At 41.3% G+C, this 19495-nt stretch overlaps 1 protein-coding gene across 5 annotated transcripts in view; it reads left to right on the forward strand.

The window, feature by feature from the left end:
* Window positions 1–12064: 12064 nt before the first annotated feature.
* The window catches only part of B4GALT4 (beta-1,4-galactosyltransferase 4), a 28827-nt gene continuing 21396 nt past the window's right edge, over window positions 12065–19495 (forward strand). For 2 of the 5 annotated variants that reach the window (XR_009540762.1, XM_060150563.1), the window contains exon 1: window positions 12065–12118. The gene's annotated coding sequence lies outside the window, so the exon portion shown is untranslated. Of the gene's footprint in view, window positions 12119–12148; window positions 12568–14240; window positions 14314–19495 lie in introns of those variants that run through there. The other 3 variants (XM_060150565.1, XM_060150564.1, XM_060150566.1) reach the window with 3 other exon arrangements.

Here is a 19495-nt window from a genome sequence, read left to right on the forward strand (position 1 = left end):
GAGCCTTTTAACACAAAAGGGAGGAGATGGGGGAAGGGAGTACTGAGGAAAAACATCCCTATAAATAGCCCTCTTGAACAAAATTGTTTTCCCAGTACACAGTTGTTTTTAGGCCTCCATACCCCCCCCCCCCCCCCCCCCCCCCCGCCGTGATCTACCTCTGCACCCTCCTCCTCATACATTCCAACCTTCCTCAACTTGCCTGGTGTTCTTACTCAGTCCTCTCTGGATGAAGATGTTCTAGAGGCACAGGATAGAAGCTTCAGATCCCCCATAGGCCCCTCACCAGCTCTGGGTGCATGGGCTGTGGTCTGGGGCTGACCTGGATTGAACAAATTTCTTAACTTCTTTGAGCCTTAGTTCCTCCACCTGATAAATCAAGGTTATAATAACTACCTGGTAGAGTTGTTGTGAGGATTAAATAAGATAAGGAAATAGCCTAGCACTTGGCCTGTATTTAGGCCAGTGCTCAGTACACAAAGGAGAGTGATTTTTTTTTTAATTGAAATATAGTTGATTTACAATGTTGTGCTAGTTTCAGGTATACAGCAAAGTGATTCAGATACTTTTCCCATATAGGTTATTACAAAATAACGAGTGTGGCTCCCTGTGTTATATAGTAGGTCCTTGTTGGTTATTTTTTTACGCCTGTGAATCTCCTTTCTGTTTTGTAAATAAGTTCATTTGTACCTTTTTTTTTTTTTTTTTTAGATTCCACACATAAGCGATATCGTATGATATTTGTCTTTCTCTGTCTGGCTTACTTCACTTAGTATGGTAATCTCTAGGTCCATCTATGTTGCTACAGATGGCATTATTTCATTCTTTTTAATGGCTGAGTAATATTCCATTGTAGAGAATGATTTTTATTATCTTCTCACTGAGCAATATTTCTGTTTCCTCCATCATGATCCAGTTCCTTGGGATTATTTTTCCCATTTCCCCATCCTGGTCCCATTTCCCATATAAAACACATTTATAAGACTTTATTTTATTTTCATTTATTTATTTATATCTTACCCAGTTCCAACATGGTTTGAGATGATTTACTTTACATTTAACTGTTTAGAACCAGGAAACATTTTCAGAAAAGGTAAGATTGCCTCTTGTTAAACAGTTTTCTAACACTGAAGATATGTTGCCTTTTGTGGGCAATTTGGGAAGCAGTTCTGATTGTGGCTCACACTTTTCTTACATCTCTGGTGTCCCCAGACCTGTTTTTACTCCTATCTTGAAAGCACAATATGAAGAAATTAGTTTGAGGACAGGAATTATCAGAGGTTACAGATATAAGTTACCTCAATATATAATTATATCCCCCAAATTGTAAACATTTGGAAGTTGGACAATATATTCTTATTGTTTTTCATTATACCTTTTGGATATGTTTCAAGGTCATGGGGGTTGGCAGTGGTGGGAAAATGATACCAGTTTGTAAAAAGGATTATACTTGAAAAATCTTACATCTATTTCAGGGAACATTCTGCTTTTTTCAATCCTCAGTACACAAGTATTTAATTCTCCATGCGGATCCTAAAAGAACCTAGTCAGATGTACACAAATATCATTTACTGGTGCACTTTTTCAAAGTAAGATTGTGTGTGTATATCTATCTAACACCAGCTTATCACACATTAATTTAATTTCACGGGAAGTCCTCACAGATTTCGTGGAAACTGATTATTTAAAGCAGCTTCAGGTTTCCTCTCTAATTCTTCTATTTAGAAGAACCTCTTCAGTTGGATATCTACCTTGTGGTGTGTTAAAACCTTTCAGATTAACATGCACATGCCTGGATTTACTCCTAAAATATCCTACCTAAACCCCTACATTTCCCAGACAGTCCTGATTTCAAATATTCTGCCCCATTGTCAAACCACATGCCAAAGGATGTGTACTGATTTTTGCTTTAGAAAATACGACCAATGTTATAAGACGACTTGTGTCCCCCACCAAATTCACACGTTGAAGTTTTAACTCCAGTACCTCAGAATCTGAACTTCCTTTGGAAAGAGGGTGGTTGTGATGTAATGAATTAAGATGTGATCAAACTGGAGTAGAATGGGTTCCTCACCCAATACAAAAGGTGTTCTTAGAAAAGGGGGAAATTTGAACACATTCATGCACACAGGACGAATGCCAAGATAAAGGCAGAGATCGGAGTGATGCTTCTGCATGCCAAGGAATGCCAAGTATTGGCAGGAAACCACCAGAAGCTAGGGGAGAGGCATGGAACAGGTTCTTCTTCACAGCGCTTAGAAGAAACCAACCCTGCCAACACCTTGATCTTGACTTCTAGCCTCCATGACTGTGAGATAGTAAATTTCTGTTGTAGAAGCCACCCAATTTGTGGTACTTTGTTACAGCAGCTCTAGTAAACTAATGTAGCCAGCATAGTAAAGAAGCAGAGCTAGCCCCCAGTCCCGCGTTGGAAACTGTTACTCTAATGATCAGATTGGTAAGAGTCTAAGTAAACTCAGAAGTCTCTTGGTGGAAATATCTGTATCTTTAGCTGGCACTAACGGTTAAGCACTTTTATACAGAGAATGCTCACTTCAGCAAGGAGCTCCAATGGAGGTCAAGGAGAAGAGTTACAGAAGTATACAGGGTTTCACCTGATTGTACAGGATGGGTGGGATAGGGAGATTGGCGGAGGTGGGGGGTGGGCTGCTTCCCACATACCTTAATGTTTTGAAGCATGTTTGGGGTACCAGAGAAAGGAAGCTCTGTGGGGCCTGTGTGATGGCGCTGTGGCCTCTTGCGTGGGCCACTCTGGCTCCGGCCACTTGCTCTTCTGTCCCTTCTCACACCTCTGCAAGGGATCCAGGAAGGAATTACCTTCCTGAAGGCTGGAATTTTCAAGAGTCTGCGAAGTCTGTTTACACTCAGCATTTACTCATTTATTCAGCCAGTCAAATATCCTGAGCGTTCTCTACATGCCAGATACCGGGTTTGGTGCTGAGGACACAAAGTAGAAAAGACTCCATCCATGCCCTCGGGAGCCCTCACCCTAGTGGCAAGAGAGCCAAGCACACTGGCAACTGCAATAGCAGGAGACGGATGGGAGCCCTGGAGTTGGAGTGACTGATTGCCTGGCTGTGTCGAGGGGATATCCTAGAAGAGGTGACTCTGGTGGAGGCTTGAAGTGTGACGATTTCTCCTGCAGGTAATAGGGGAGAGGATTTTCAGAAAAACAAGGACAGCGTTTCTAGGGACACAGACATGTGTGAGACCAGGACTTGTGCAGGGAGTGGAAAGCGTCAGCGTGGTTGGGTGTGGGAGAGATTGGTGGCATGGCTGGCTTGTGCCAGTCTGGAGTTGATCCTGCAGTGGGAATTCATTAAAGAACTTGGAGCAAGGCAGTGTTGGCCAAACCTGGCAGAGATGTGGGGGTCAGGACAGGGACAGAGGGAGGTGGCAAACCAGGGGGAAGGGCACCAGCATCCCTCCTTGCCTACTCTCTCACCTTACTGAGAGGTGGAGATGCATCCTGGTTGATGCCTAGTTTCTGAAGTTGAACTACTTGGGGTCAAATCCTGGCCTTGTCACTTGCTTTAGTCCCGCAACTAGTTCATTCTAAAGCCTAAATATGAAATCAGATGGTCTATTAAGGGAATTTATCTGTATTAATACTACATTTTGCACGAAAAATAAGTCACAATAGATTCTAGAAACTGTGGAGCTGTAAGTTTAGCTTCTCTCCCTGGGAATTATTTGTAAGAACATCATCACAAAGTTAATTTGCACACGCCTTAAACTGTATATCATACCTTGTCCTTAGAGGAATTTGGCTTGAATTATTAAAATGCCCACAAGGGGCATCCCAGTAATTGTTAACGTCTGAGATGTGGGTTTGCCCTCTAGTGGGCATTTGTGAGTGTGCATGCATTGTAGATACACATACAGCCCACGTACACACACACAGAGTTTCCATCCATGGTTCATAATCTTCCTCCCCTCCCCTCGACACTTAAAGGTCAAATGGTATTTCGGACACATCAGTATTTGTAAAAGTGTCTTCGTTTATATGAATCAGGGTTACGAGAATGTTTTATTACGTGTGTGCTTGCACACACAGTGGGGAATAATAGTCTCACATGGAGGTTCATTTCAAATTACATGTACTTATATAGGTATATACATATATACACATGTATAACCAAATCACTTTGCTGTATACCTGAAACAAACACGATATTGTAAACCAAGTATACTTCAATTAAAAAAAAAACCAACAAAAAAACCTTCAAAAGAAAAAAAGCAAGAGTCCACATGCACTCCTCCACATCTGCTTTTCTTGCTTCTGTTTGAGAATTACTGATCCAGAAGAGAAAGTAGAAATATATATCACCACCATAAAGGTATAGTGTGCCTGCCTCATAGTAGATACTCAGTAAACATTAGCTTTCTTCCTCTTCTTTTCCCTATACTTTTCATAAAAGCTATTCCAAAGTATAATTCAACAGTAAAATGTGCATTTGGTGTAAAGCATTACTCTGTGTGAAGCATGTTGTTGTCTCCTCAAATACAAAGATGAATAAAACTCCACTTCTATCTTTAAGATGCTTACAGTAGAGAAACTTCTAGCTTGTAACTAAATTCCAGCAGGATATGTCTCAAATATTTGTTTGGGGTAGATTTTGGGGAAATTAGAATTTGGTTTTCTTTTAGAAATAGCATCATAATAATGCCAGTTTCTCCTGACTAAGAAGAAGGACCCTTGTGGTAAAAGATGAAATGAACATCAGGGGAACGTTGATTTCTATTTGAACGAGTAGAGACTTAGAATAGGCCCAGAAAGAAAGGGGAGTAAAGGAGACTAGAGTCAGCGTGGGAGGTGTTTTGTTGAAGTTTGAAGAGGAGAGAGATTTGGGAGCAGTTACCATATGATGTGAGACATTGAGAGAGGGGCAGGGAAAGAAGATTTGAAAATGTTTTATAATGTATTGTGAGTGGAGTCCCCCTTTGATGTTTTCATGACACTGTAGTAAAGATTTAACTTGTCTTTCTGTTATTTTTGGATTGGGTTAGTGTTTTTCTGTTTTGTTTTGTTTTTTTAAAATCAGACCATGAGGAGACAGGCTGTGAAGTGTCTTAGGTTTATCTGGAAAACGTAAGTGTTCAGACCATAAAACTTTAAAAATAGGTACATTATAATTTCCTCATGTGCCTTAAACCTAAAATTAAACAAAACTAAAATGATAAAATTGTATAAGAACTGTCTATGATAAAAGTAATATATGCACTTGGTTAAAAAATTCAAAAGGTATGGAATGTTATTCAATGGAAAAAGAAAAATGCTTCTTGCTTCATTCCTTAAACCTCTCCCCCACCCCCAAGTCTCACCACCCAAAGGTAACCACCTTTAAGAATTTGTTTTTAATTATTTTGATGGTTAGCACTATAATTATAAACTCTATGCTTATATCACTATTTCTTAATTTATATACTTTATCTAAGGTCTGTTAACCCCTACGCTATGAATGATAATAAATCTAGTTCATTGAAACTATCTCTCCATTTCTTTTCCCCTTCATGCGCTCTGTTAATGATATTATTTACCATGTATCTTTTGGTTATCATTATAAATTTAAATACCATGCTTAACCTTTGAATTCTTGCTCCATCAAGAATAGGTAGTGACTCTTGATTCCCTACTAGGTAACAAGAGAGAAATAGCCCCCTCACATTACTCTTCACCTCTCCCCTTCCCCTCACTTCCACCCAATCTCTGTACCTCTCAGTTTCTGTCTTCTCTACCTTTACATTTACAATGTTAGGATTTATAGCATTTGCATTTTGTTCTATAAGTATTATTAATTTTTCTGTATTTTATCTGTTGATTGAGCTTAAAAGTTGAAATCAATACGTTACTCTGTAGCATAGTTTGTGCTTATGCAAATATAATTTACTACAGAATTTTGAGTGGTTGGCTCAGAAGATTAACATTCAATATCTCCAAATCTGAGCAATTCAAAGGAGAATGAAACAAGCATCAAGGCCAAGTAGATTCTTCTTTCTTATACTACATAACTTGCTCAGTTCATATCATATTTCATGCTCCATTTTTTAATTTTATTTTTTAAAAATATTCATTTATTTATTCATTTACTTGGCTGCATCGGCTCTTAGTTGCGGCCCGCGGGATCTTAATTGCGGCTTGCTGGACCCTTTGTTGCGGTGCTTGGGCTCCTCATTGCTGTGCACCAGGCTTTTCTCTAGATGTGGTGGGCGGGCTCTACAGCGTGGGGGCTTAGTTGCCCCGAGACATGTGGGATCTTAGTTCCCCCACCAGGGATCAAACCCGCGTCCCCTGCACTAGAAGGCAGATTCTTAACCACTGGACCACGAGGGAAGTCCCCCATGCTCCATTTTTAAAAACTTTCTTTTTTTGGTTTTACTTAGAGTTTGTAATTGTTCTTTTTCAAAATTGTTTTTCAGAGTCCTAGGTCCTTTGCATTTTCATATGATTTCTAGAATTAGCTTTTCAACTCCTGAAGGAAAACAATCTGCTGGGATTTTGATTGGAAAGGCATTGACTGTACAGATCAATTTGGGGAGAAATGACATCTTGACAATATTGAGTCTTCTGACCCATAAGCAAAGTATATATCTCTATTCATTTAGGTCTCTTGAATTTCTGTCAACAATGCTTTGTTATTTTCAGTATAAGACCTTTTACATCTTTTGTCACATTTAGCCCCTAAATTTTTCATATTTTTTATGCTATTATAAGTGGTATTTTAATACTTCAAGTTCCAATTGTTCATTGCTAATATATAGAAATTCATTTTTGAATATTCATCTTTTTCTTGCAAACTCACTGAATTCATTAGTTTTTGTAGCATTTTTGTATGTTCCATTGGAATTTTTATAGAAACAATCATGTCATCTACGAAAAAGACAGTTTTTTTCTTCTTTCCAATCTGGATTCATTTTATTACTTTTTTAGAAATATTATTTCATCTGATTTTTCTTTTTAGTGTGCTCATATGATGAATTACAGTGATTTTTGAATTACATTGATTGAATGAATTACGTTGATTGATTTGTGAATCCCATTCAGTTATGATGTAGTATCCTTTCTATATGTTGTTGAATTTGATTGTTAAAATTATGTTTAGGGTTTTTGTATCTACATACAATGTTGAATGTAAGAAGTGACAGAAGACATCCCTGTCTTTTTCCTGATTTTAGTGAGAAAGCATTGTCTTTCATCATTGAACATGTTGCTGGCTATAGATTTTTGTAAATGTCTTTTATCAGGTTGAGGATGTTCCTTCATATTCCTAGTTTGCTAAGAATTTTTTGTCAGTAATGGCTATGGGATTTTGTCAAGTGCAGTTTTTGCATCTATTGAGATGATTATGTGGTTTTTCTCCTTTGGTTTGCTAATATGGTGAATTACTGTTTGATTTTTTAACATAAAGCAATCCTGCATTCTTGGGATAAACTCACCCCTCTTGGTCATGTTGCATTATCCTTTTCATACTGTTGGATTCAATATGCTAAAATTTTGTTTAGAATTTTTGCTTCTATGTATATTTGAGATATTCATCTGTTGTTTCATTTGTTGTAATATTTTTGTCTGGGTTTGATATGAGGGTAATGTTGGCCTCATGAAATGAGTTAAGAAGTATTCCCTGCTCTTCAAATTTTTGGACAATCTTGTGTAGAATTAGTATTATTTCTTCGTGTAAAATTGGTATTAGTACAAATACTAATTTGTGTAGAATTTGTGTATTATTTCTAATCTTGTGTAGAATTAATATTATTTCTTCTAGCTAGTGAATTCTATAATTCTATAATTTACTAGCTATCTGGGCCTTGAGATGTCTATGTGGGAAGGCTTTTAAGTACAGTTTCAATTTCTTTAACAGATAAAGAAGTGTTTAGTTCATCTATTTCTTCCTGTGGGAGCTGTGGTAATTTATGTCTTTCAAGGGATTTGTCCATTTTATTTAAGTTGTGAAATTTATTGGCATAAAGTTATTCATAAAAATCTATTTTTATCCTTTTAATACCTATAGTATACGTGGTGATGTCACCTCCCTAATTCCTGATATTGAGAATTTGAGTCTTTTTTCTTTTTCCTGACTAGTCCAGCTAGAGCTTAATCCATTTTGTTTATCTCAAAGAAGGACAAATACCATATGATATCACTTATATGTGGAATCAAAAACATGACACAAATGAACTTACCTATGAAACAGAAACAGACTCACAGACATAGAGAACAGATTTGTGGTTACCAAGGGGGAGGGGGGTAGGGGAGTGATGGATTGGGAGTTCAGGATTAGCAGATGCAAGCTATTATATATAGAATTGATAAACAACAGGTCCTACTGTGTAGCACAGGGAACTATATTCAATATCCTGTGATAAACCATAATGGAAAGAATATGAAAAAGAATGTATATATGTATAACAATCACTTTGCTGTACAGCAGAAATTAACACAACATTGTAAATCAACTATACTTCAATAAAATAAATTTAAAAAAGAATAAAGTCACTCTCCTATATAACCACAGTACAAGGATCACATGCAAGGAATTTAACATTGATAGAATATTATCATATAATATATGGTCAGCTTTGATTATCTATTGCTATGTAACAAATGACCCCAAAATTTAGAGGCTGAAAACAGCAATGTAGTACTATTATATCTCATGAGTCTGTGGGTCAGGAATTCAGATATGGCACAGTGGGGAGGGCTCATCTCTGCTTTATGATGTCTAAGCCTCAGCTGGAGGTGGATCTGAGTGGTTGTTGGCTTCTTCACATGGCCAGTGTGGGCTGCCTCATAGCATGGTAGCATCAGGGCAGCTGGGCTACTTACATGGTGGCTCAGGGTTCCAATAAAAAGTGATTCTAGAGATCACCAATAATAAAAATAGGTATCACACATAAGGCGATGTTTGCGGATATAATATCATCTTTATCATATTTCTGCCCAAAATGCACAATTTGAATCCAATCATAAGGAAACAATCAGATAAGCCCAAATAAAGGAATATTCTACAAAACAACTGGTCTGTAAACTTCAAAAATGTCAATGTCATGAAAGAAAAGGACAGATGAGAAACTATTTCAGATTAATGGAGACTGTTTTAGTTAGGTTGAGCTGCCATAACAAATACCACAGACTGGGTGGATTAAACAACCGAAATGTATTTTCTCACAATTCTGGAGGCTGGAAGTCTAAGATGAAGGTGTTGACAGGTTGGTGTCTTCTGAAGATTCTGTCTTTGGCTTGCGGGTTGCCACCTTCTTCCTGTGTTCTCCCATGGTCATCCCCAGTCTGTGCTGTCTCTGTCCTAATCTCCTCTTCTTTATAAAGACACTGGTCATGTTGGATTATGGCCTACCATAAAAACCCTATTTTAACTTAATGACCTCTTTGAAGGCCAAATTTCCAAATATAGTCATGTTCTGAGGTACTGAGAGTTAGGGCTTCAACATCTGAATTTGGAGGAGATTCAATTCAGCCCATAACAGAGACTAAGGAGATTTCTTTACATGTGGTCTTAGATTGGAAAAAAGTTGTTTTGAGGTATATTATTGAGACAATTGGAAATGAGTATGTACAGCATGGTAGATTAAAAATAGCCTCAAATTCTTTGACAGTCCTCTCACTGAGAAATGAGGCTATTTTGCCCCTCCCTTTAAATCTGGGCTGGTCTATGACTGCTTTGTCACATGGGAGAGAGTGAAAGTGGAAGCAGAAACTGCCTTTAAAAGGCTGGGCTTGGGCTTCCCTGGTGGAGCAGTGGTTGAGAGTCCGCCTGCCAATGCAGGGGACGCGGGTTCGTGCCCCGGTCTGGGAAGATCCCACGTGCCGCGGAGCAGCTGGGCCCGTGAGCCATGGCTGCTGGGCCTGCGTGTCCAGAGCCTGTGCTCTGCGATGGGAGAGGCCCGCGTACTGCTAAAAAAAAAAAAAAAAAAAAAAAAAAAAAAAAAAAAAAAGGCTGGGCTCAGAATTGGTATAGCTTCACTTCCACTCTCCTTTTTTAAATCTACCATGTTGTACATACTCATTTCCAATTGTCTCAATAATATATCTTGTAACAAAATTTTTTCCAACCCAGGAGTTTTTCAGCGGCCGTGGCTCACAGGCCCAGCCGCTCCGCGGCATGTGGGATCTTCCCAGACCAGGGCACGAACCCGTGTCCGCTGCATTGGCAGGCGGACTCTCAACCACTGCGCCACCAGGGAAGCCCCCAAGAGTTTGTTTTTTTAAAAGATTTATTTATTGTTTATTTATTTATGTTATTTATTTTTGGCTGCATCGGGTCTTAGTTGCGGTGCGGGCTCTTCGTTGTGGTGCGTGGGCTTGTTTCTAGTTGTGGCATGCAGGTTTTCTCTTCTCTAGCTGTGGCGCGGGCTCCAGGGCGTGTGGGCTCTGTAGTTTGTGGCTCGCGGGCTTCTCTCTAGTTGAGGCACACAAGCTCAGTAGTTGTGGCATGCAGGCTTAGTTGCCCCACAGCACATGGGATCTTAGTTCCCTGACCAGGGATCGAACCGGCGTCCCCCCAAATTGGAAGGCAGATTCTTTACCACTGGACCACCAGGGAAGTCCCAGTCCAGGAGTTTTGATGTCAAATCTCCTCAGTCTCATTTAATCTGAAACATTCCTCATCTTTCCTTGTCTTTCATGACACTGACAGTTTTGACGTGTACAGGTCAATTGTTTTGTAGAATATCCTTTAATTTGGGCTTGTCTGACTGTTTCCTCATGATTAAATTCTAGTCATGTATTTTTGGCAGGAATACAAGAATGGTGATGTTCTGTCCTCAGAGCATCACCTCATGTGTGATGTCAGTTTGAACTACTGGTGAAATTAACTTTGAGTACTTGGTTAAGGTGTTATCTGCCAGATTTCTCCAATGCGTAGTATATCCTCTTTGTAACTGGTAACTAACCTCTAGGATATTGTTTTTTCTTTAAAAATTTCAAAAAGAGCTTTCCTGTATCCTGTGTCAGACAATTCCAGTATCTGATGTCCTTGGGGGTCTAAATCTCTTGGGTATTAGTTCTGCTGGCTGTCCTTACGTGTGGGCCTCCAGTGCTTGGTGATTTTTTAAAAAATTGTTTAAATTGTTTTTTAAAATTGAATTTGTTTGAGTCCTATGGAGTGTGTATTGAGGATACATCCTCTAAAGTGTGTTTCCATTGCTCAGAGCACAAGAGACTTGGGAACTCCTTAGTGCTCTTCCGCAGCCTTGGCTTGACGAGGAAGGCGCAGGTTTGGCTCTTCTCATGTCGATCCCAAATCAGTGTCTGCGGAGACTTTCCGTATGCCCTCAGCCCAGGTCTCCTGCTTAGAGTCTAAGCATCCCAGCACTGGTTCTTCCCATGGTTTGTTCCTTTTGGGGTAGGGATGGTTCTTGGAGACGCTCTTACTTCCCCATTGAGTGGAAGGGTGTCTTGGAGAATCTAGTCTTCTATCCTGCCTGCCTAAGCAGAACCCACTCTGATTTTTCACTCTAATCTTTAGTATAAATATGATTCTGCTTGGCTTTCTGTAATAATATCTTTGAAGAAATTTGGATGTCTCATCTCACAACTGGTTCAGTTAATATTCTCAGTAGTCCTGTGAAATGGGAGTCAGTTAATTCGGTACATTGTGCAGCTGACAAAGTTGAAAGCTGTCAGGGTAATGTAAGGTAAATTTATTAACTTCTAAAGCCTCCGTTTCCTACTCCGTAAAATGGGAAAGTTCCTATCTCCTTCCCAAAGCTTTGTATTTACGAGGATGGAATTTGGGAAGCGCCCAGACCCTAGCGCAGTATTGGCACAAAGATTTATTAAGATCACCCAAAGGACAAGCTGTCCTTCTCCCTCCAGGTGCTCCTTCCATCGCCCGGGGAGGGTGGCCGGGCGCGGGGGCGGTGGCGGAGCGGGGAGCGGGGAATCCTTCGGGCGGGTCTAGTGGAGGACCGCGAAGACTCGCCCCCGGGCCCGGCCGAAGCGACTCCCGGGGCGGGGGGGCCGGGGGGGGGGCGGAGCCGGCGCGCCGGAGCCTCCTCCCGGGCGGAGGGGGCGGTCCCTGCGGCCGCTTCTCACCGCCTTCCCTTTCTCCGGGAGGTGCTTGTCGAGGCCGCGTGGGGGGTGAGTTAGTGGGGCCTCCGCTCCGCCGGCGCCCGGGAAGCGCAATTCCGCGCGGAGGGCTGCGGGCGCCGTGTGGGCATCCCCGGGAGGCGGGCCGGGTCAGTCCCCCGCGCCGAAGCCGGGCGCGGGCCGGGCCTCGGAGGGCCGTTCTGCCTCCGCCCAGGCGGCGGGGCCGGGCAGGGGGCCTGCGGAGGCCGAGCTCGGCGGGAGGCACTGGCTCAGGTGAGGGCGGCACAGCGGCGCTCCCAGGCGAAATGCTGCCAGGTGGGAATTCAGGGGTCAGCCTCCGAGGCCCCGCGTCGCGTTTCTGGAGTCGCCACCAGCACCTCTCCCTGCCGGGAGAATCAGCGTGAAGAAGCCCCTTCCTCCTTGGAGCCCTCTTTCCCCAGCGTTTCTACTGGGAAACCCATTGCTGATCTTCGCCTGGGACCTTCAGGGGCCGACGAGTGGTGAGGGTCGACAGGATTTTAAAGTACCTGAGATACCTGCCCTTAGTCTGGCTCTGCGTCCATCCGGTGCCTGTCAATCCGTATCTGTTGGTGTTCGGTCTTCCATTAGATAAGGGCTAACTCTAGGTCTGAAGAAAACAGAAAAGTCCATGAGTATTGGGTCTGAGAAAAGGCCTTTGGGTTGGTAGGCGCAGGAGAGCAGTTATCAACAGGGTGGGCGTGTGCCGGGGTTGCAGAGTGTTCAAGAGTGGGTGAGGGATGAGGGTGTGGAGGCGGCCGGAGCACAGGGAGACCTCTCCAGCCGTTTGGTGACGAAAGGGAGGAGGAAGAAGACAGAAATTTGAGGGTTGAGGCTGCTGTTTGTTTGTTTTTTTATAATTTCTATTAAGAAAGGACAATAACATTGAGGATTCAAGAAAGTCAAGGAGTCTTGGTTAGAGATAAATAAGATTCAGGGTCCAGGCTGAGAAAGTGGGCTTAAAAAGAGGGGCCCAGGGCTAACCTAGGCACCTGGGCTGGGCTGGTGGGCCAGAGTGCTTTACTGTGTCTCTGGGGGAGGAGATAATCCTTAATAGGACCATAGTTTATCTTTTTGGAATTTTATCTTCTAGAGCAGGGTTGACCTTTAAACTCCATGAAATTGCAAAGTGTTCATGTGCCTGTTTGTGTTGTAGGGGAGAAAAATTTTTCTTCTTGCCCCTTCTAGGTTTCTTGGCTGGTCTAATAATTAAATTGAATTGACATAAAACAGATTAACAGGAGAGAAACATTAAATTTCATACCATTGGGATCCCATAAAAATATGAGGCTCAGGAAGTAACCAAAGTAGGCAGCTTTTATATTTTTTAGACAAAGAAACAATACATATGTGAAGAACTGGCAAGACAACTTCGTTGCCGTGTGCGGGCTTTCTCTAGTTGATACAGTGCTTTCCACCTTGAATTCTTTTTTTTTTAAATTTATATTTTGGCTGCATTGGGTCTTCGTCGCTGCGCGCAGGCTTTCTCTAGTTGTGGCCCACGGAGGCTACTCTTCGTTGCCGTGCGTAGGCTTCTCATTGCGATGGCTTCTCTTGTTGCGGAGCACCGCCTCTAAGCATGTGGGCTTCAGTAGTTGTGGCACACGGGGTCAGTAGTTGTGGTGCACGGGCTTAGTTGCTCCGTGGCATGTGGGATCTTCCCAGACCAGGGATCCAACCCATGTCCCTGCCTTGGCAGGCGGATTCTTAATCACTGTGCCACCAGGAAAGTCCCTCTACCTTGAATTCTTATCTCTGATAATAAGGATGCCTGATCCTGGTTCCCTCCTGGTATAGAAAAGGTACCTTTCACATGGGAGATTTATTTCCTGCTTTCAGGGGGAGAAAAGAGGGTGAAAGTGTCCTTGCACTGGCTGTTTCTTAAGTAACTTTAATTTAAAGTAATCAGTATGCCAAAGAGGCATATTTTGGTGTGGCATATTTTGCTTCCCTTCAGTGTGCATTTTTAATCTGATTAAAAATGTCGGTTAAAGAGAAGTACTGAACTGTTTGACTACACGGTCTTGGAGGGGGCAATAAAACTAACTCTCAGTATATTTTATGGGCCACTTAGTATATTCTGTGGGCCACTTTATAGGATAAGTATTTAGTATCTACTTTAAAATGAGCTAATAATAATGTGTGTTTTTTCCAGAGATGCTTGCAAGACTTGAGAACTAACCATTTCTTTGAAGATCTTTAATTCAAAGTGGAAACATTCAAAGCAAGTTAGTGGTGGTGTTCTCTTTTTTTTTTTTTTTTTTTTTTTTTGCGGTACGCGGGCCTCTCACTGTTGTGGCCTCTCCCGTTGTGGAGCACAGGCTCCGGACGCGTAGGCTCAGCGGCCATGGCTCACGGGCCCAGCCGATCTGCGGCATGTGGGATCTTCCTGGACCGGGGCACAAACCCGTGTCCCCTGCATTGGCAGGTGGACTCTCAACCACTGTGCCACCAGGGAAGCCCCCCCCCCATGTAGTTTTTAAGCACCATTTTTAAGGAAAGCATGTGCTCCATTATATGTAGGTATTGTAATTAATTAAATCAGTTCCCTATTGTTAACATTTTGAATCTTTTGAATTTTTGGTTATTTTAGTAATGTTGGTTTGAATATCGTCGTCTACCTCTCTGATTATTTCTTAGAAGTTTTTAAATGATGGAGTTGAAAGCTATTCAAATGCATTTTTAAAATCTCCTTTTCACATATCTTCTTACTTCTTTTCCTCACCCAAAGGAAAATGAACGTTTCTGAGGGATCTGTTGCATTACAGGTCCGATCTCTTATTTCAGTGGTTCTCAAACTTTAATGCGTATAAGACTCAACTGGGGAGCTTGTTAAAAATTCATTTTCCTGAGTCCCAGGCCCAGTTGTTCTGACCCATTAGCTCTGGAGTAGGGCCCAGGAATCTACAGTTTTAACAAATTTCCCTCTGTCTTTGATATAGGCTCTCTTGGAACCACACTTTGAAAAATGTTTTTAAAATAAATGGCAAAACGGAATCAAATTTAGGTCACTTCCCCAAAGCCGTTCATGCATCTGGTAACCAGATTTGTACTCAGCTCTTTGTGACTTCAAAGCCCTTGTTTTCTCCATTACCTCAGACCTTCAGACCTTCTCAAGCCTTCTCATTGATGTGCCTCTAATAACTGCAGAAAGGGAACTGCAGGTGACCCCACTACAGGATTCTCTGGGATAGCTGAGAATGGCACATAAGTACACACCGAGCCTCCATTAAAATCCCCCATTGGAAATTCTTAGGAATTCTTTCATGCTGCATAACAAAGACTAAATAAAACAATTTCAGTCCCTTGCTTGTTAAATTGATTTCATGTTTCCTGACTGTTTCATGCCAGCCCTTGTTGTAAAACAGTTGATGTAGGACCTGCAGGCAGCTCTTGCCCAGAGGCAGGGACACTGCTCTGGTGTGCTCTGTGGGTTCAGGGAGGAAGTGGCAGACTAGACAGCAACTCCTCCCAGAGTCAGAAGAGAGGAGTACTGCTTTTGGAAACTCAATGACAGAGAAGCAAAAGGTGGTGGGCATGACTAAGGGAAAGGGCCATTTATTAGAGATGGGGCCCTCTGTCCTTAGGAGAGCGTTGGTATTAGTAGACCGAAGGGAGCTAGCATGGGGGTGAGGCTTTTTCTTTTTAAACATCTTTATTGGAGTATAATTGCTTTACAATGGTGTGTTAGTTTCTGCTGTATAACAAAGTGAATCAGCTATACATACACATATATCCCCATATCTCCTCCCTCTTGCGTGTCCCTCCCACCCTCCCTATCCCACCCCTCTGGGTGGTCACAAAGCACCAGCTGATCTTCCTGTGCTATGCGGCTGCTTCCCACTAGCTATCGATTTTACATTTGGTAGTGTATATGAGCCTTTTTCAATTTTAAAAATCTTCCCCAAATGGAATCTTATACCAGTTAATTTTTCCCCTTCTTTATTAGTCTTTATTTTTTCTCCTTTTATACCATGTCACATTTATTTTAGTAGTAACCTGGGATTATTGTGTGTCCTTGTGTGTTTAAACTAATATATCCTAGAAAGTCATTCATTATTTACCAAATTTAGCACCTACTATGTGTCAGGTCAGTTTGAGGCACTAGGAATACAAAAAACAGTGATTCTCTTTGAGAAGTAAGTTAATTTTACTGCTGTATGTTGACTTGGATTATACACAGTCTTCGACTTTTTCTTTTAACTTTTAATTTTAATTAATTTTAGACTTAGGGAAAAGTTGCAAATATTGTACAGAGAATTCACTCAACTTCCCCTAATATTAGCCCCTTACATAACCATTGTTCAGTTATCAATACTATTAACTAAACTATAGACTTTATTTGAATTTCATCAGCTCTCCTGCTAATGAATTTTTTTTCTGTTTCCACTGGCTGTCAAGGATCTTACCTTGCATTCAGTTATTTCTCCTTAGTCTCCTCCAATCTGAGATAGTTCCTCAGTTTTGCCTTGTTTTTCATTATTTTGACCCTTTTGAAGAGTCCCAGTTAGTTATTTTGTAGAATGAAGTTATTCTGTAGAAAAGTACTGATTAGTAATTTTGTAGAGAGCAATACATCACTGATTCATGAGGTTGATAGGTCTCATCACTGGTGATACTAACCTTCATCACTTGGTTAAGGTGATATCTGCTAGGTTTCTTCACTATAAAGTTACTGACTTTCCCTCTGTAGCTAATAATTATTTGAGGGGAGATACTTTGAGACTATGCAAGCTGTTTAAACTCAAATTTTTACCTACTAATGTTAGCACCCATTGGTGGATCTCGTCTGCAACAATTATTTACAGTGGTGTTTGCCTAATGGTGATTTTACCCCCCATTTCCTGCTTCCTTATTGGTTGGAAGTTTAGTGTAAGAAAGAGCTGCCCTTTCCCATTTATTTATTTGATCATTTATATCAGTATGGACTCATGGCTATTCATTTTATTCTGTGGGTTAAAATACAATGCCATCATTATTTTCTTGCTCAAATGCTTCCAGTTTTGGTCATTAGGAACTCAGTCTGAGTTTAAATGACCTGTACACGTAAATGGCTGTCATCATTTCTATCCCACCCTTGCCCTCTGCCCAGGGAACTGTTAACCTAAAACAATAAAACAGCCAGTTATTTTACAAGCAAAATGGGTTTATTCTGGAGCAGCAAAGAATTGCAATTTGGGGCATGCAACTATGGCAAACCACATGCAAGTCCAGTAAAGCAAAGGAAAAGAAACTTTTTTATAGAGGAGAAGGGGAAATTGGGAGGCTCTGTCATAAACAAAAAGTCCATTGGAGGAAACTAGGAGATCGAAATATAGTGGCTTTTCATTGACTGAGTTGTGACAGTCTGTCATTGGCTGAGGTGTTGCCGGGCAAAGAGAAGAGCTTCTTCCTCCTGCTGGTGGTAGTAAAGTGGGGTCACTTCCTGCCAAAGATGCAAGGTGGGTCTCTTCCTATTGGGATCTGTATTGATGTGATCTGTATCTCCCCTTCTGGCCTCCCAGTTCCACTTCAGTGAGGTTTCCCTTCATTAATTTTCACAGAACCATTGCTTCTTTAGGGTCTGGGCAGTGATCACTCAGAAGCCAGGTGAAGGAACTATAATTGGGAGAATGAATACCAGAGGTCCACGGAAGGTAGGACAACGTGTTTGCAAATAGTCAGCTCTCAGGAGCTCTGCAGGAGTAAAAGGAGTAGCAAAATATCAGCCTTTTTATTGGTGCTACCCCAGAGAGGCCCAAGGGAATAGGACCGTGTGCCTGGGGCCACATCTTGCCCACTATGAGACATCCAGTGTCTGCAGGATTACCAAATGGATTTAGAGACATTGAAATGCTGATTTTAGTGCTCTTGGCTGCTGAATGAAGACCACATTCTTTCTCCTTGGTACTAGGTGCTTAGTGAATATTTATGGAGTGACATCTGGTGTCCTCCCCTGACCTCCACATGTAAAAATGTGTGCATATAGAGATTCTCTGAGAATGAGAATGATACTTGGCATTCATGCTGATATACCCTTTGTTATAACTTGTCTTCCGTGCTAGATTTTTGTTTATGGAAAATTTCAAGCATACAAAAAAGTAGAGTGAAAAAGAAAATGAACTCTCAGATACCTATCACCTTGCTCAGTACTTTTCAATATTTTGCCAATTTTATTTCAACTATTTCCCCCATTTTCAGGGTTGGAGCTGGCGTATTTGAAAACAAATTGCAGACATTACAAGCTAAGGAAGGACTGAAATAAACTCTGAGTGCAAGGACTATACCTTAATTCCCTTGGTGCCTAGCACTATGCCTGAAAATAGCAGGTGCTCAGAAAAGACTGGTTGAATTGAGAGGAGGAAAAACAAAATTATGAGAACATCATCATTTTGAACTAACCCTAGGGCAGACCTAGAAAGGAAAAAGGGTGGTGAGTCTTGCCCTAAAATAACTTCTTTCATATTACCTGAATTTGTTCTCTATAACCATGATTCCCCTGTCACCTTAAGACAGCCTTGACTGAAAGAGAAAATTCTTTTTAGGAAGAGTTCAGGGTCTCTCATTTATTTAAATGTTTTTACAAAGAAGTCCAATCTGGTGATGTTTTCCCAAACACCAACCAGGAGTGACCTGCCCTAAAAAGAGGTCTCTTTAAAAAATCTTTATTTTTTTTTTTAATTATAAGAGTGGTATATACACTCATTGAAAGAAAAACAGGAAATTACAGAGAAATAGAAAATAAAATTATTCAATATGTAATTCCAGAGATAACATCTTGGTTAGCATGGTGATAAAATTTGAGCATGAATCATATTGGTAATCAGGGTCAACAGATATTTATTATATCCTTGGGAATGTACTAGGTGTGTTTGCTGTGTCATCTCATTAAATTCTTACAGCCATGTTGTAAATTAAGCTAATTTTTAAAAATCATTTTATAGCTGGGGAAATGGAAACATGGGGAGAGTGTTTGCCTTCAATCTGATAAGCAGGCCGGGCAGATCTCTCTTGAAACATTATCCCTCTATAAGCAGCTCTTAGAAAAACAATGTTCCCTGTCTAACTTTTCCAAGACTGAGATTTTATCAAAAACTGTTGCCAATCCTAGCATTTAAGCCTCCTGCAATTAAGTCTGCAAGAGGTAGTCTGGCTCCAGAAAACTGCAGGCTTACTGTTACCTGGAGGGAAGAAAACAGACCTCCAGGAAACCATTTCAGAGACAGTCTCAAGGAAAGGGACAGGAAGAGACAGGTAGAAGGCTGCATGTTTCAAGGGTTTGTGCCGGGCACACCCAGGTACCAAGGGGAGGAAAGAGACTGAAACGTCCATGTGAAGGATGTGGCAGAAGCCCAGGCTTTGGAGCTGAGCACGTGGGCTCAGACCCCAGCTCTACCACTTAGTAGTTGTGTGAGCTCAGGCAAGTTCCGT

Source organism: Lagenorhynchus albirostris, chromosome 5 (assembly GCF_949774975.1).
Source record: "Lagenorhynchus albirostris chromosome 5, mLagAlb1.1, whole genome shotgun sequence".
NCBI lineage: Eukaryota > Metazoa > Chordata > Mammalia > Artiodactyla > Delphinidae > Lagenorhynchus > Lagenorhynchus albirostris.